This window comes from Sinocyclocheilus rhinocerous, unplaced genomic scaffold, assembly GCF_001515625.1.
Source record: "Sinocyclocheilus rhinocerous isolate Xijiao unplaced genomic scaffold, SAMN03320098_v1.1 scaffold1007, whole genome shotgun sequence".
NCBI lineage: Eukaryota > Metazoa > Chordata > Actinopteri > Cypriniformes > Cyprinidae > Sinocyclocheilus > Sinocyclocheilus rhinocerous.
In genome coordinates this window covers 637,972-638,591 of record NW_015631056.1, presented here as the reverse complement: position 1 = coordinate 638,591, position 620 = coordinate 637,972, and the positions used below count along the sequence as shown (strand labels likewise).

Genomic DNA, 620 nt, shown 5'->3' with positions numbered 1-620 from the left:
TACACCCCCAAAACAAAATCAAGACTTTGTAAAAGAGCATAATAGGACACCTTTAATCTTTTCCCGAAACAGTCAGAGGAAAGCCTCAGTGCTTCATGCTTCATTTGCCCATCACTATAAATTGTCCCAACTGTGTGGCACTGATGGGATGCACTGATCTGTTATTTACTCGACTAATAAGAAGGTTACTGTGGGGGTGTTCCGGTGAATTCAGTTTCCCTGTTTCCATTTTATTGTTATTGTTCTTGTTGTTAGTGTGTGTGTGTTTCTGTTAAACAACTGAAGCCTTGTCGAAATAATAACAAATAAACTATATTGCACAATGAATTAAAAAGACCAGAACGTCTTGAAATTGTGTAGTTTTGTAAAAAAAAAAAAAAATTTTTTTAAAAGTGTATCTTTTAAGATATGTTCCCACTGTGTTTTTAGTCTAAAGACACTATTCTGCAGATAAAAGTGGCTAGACATAACTATGACATTTAAAAAACACATGGAGCATCACTCCGAGTTACCTAAAATAATAAAAGAGACCAGTCATTGGACAATATAGTTTATTTGTTATTATTTCGACAAGGCTTAAGTTATTTGACAGAAACACACACACACACACACACACACAC

At 34.4% G+C, this 620-nt stretch overlaps 1 protein-coding gene across 1 annotated transcript in view; it reads right to left on the bottom strand.

Annotated features, from left to right (window-relative positions):
* Window positions 1–620, bottom strand: part of LOC107741420 (DNA-directed RNA polymerase II subunit GRINL1A-like) — a 23,751-nt gene that overhangs the window by 6,317 nt on the left and 16,814 nt on the right. The window lies entirely within an intron of this gene.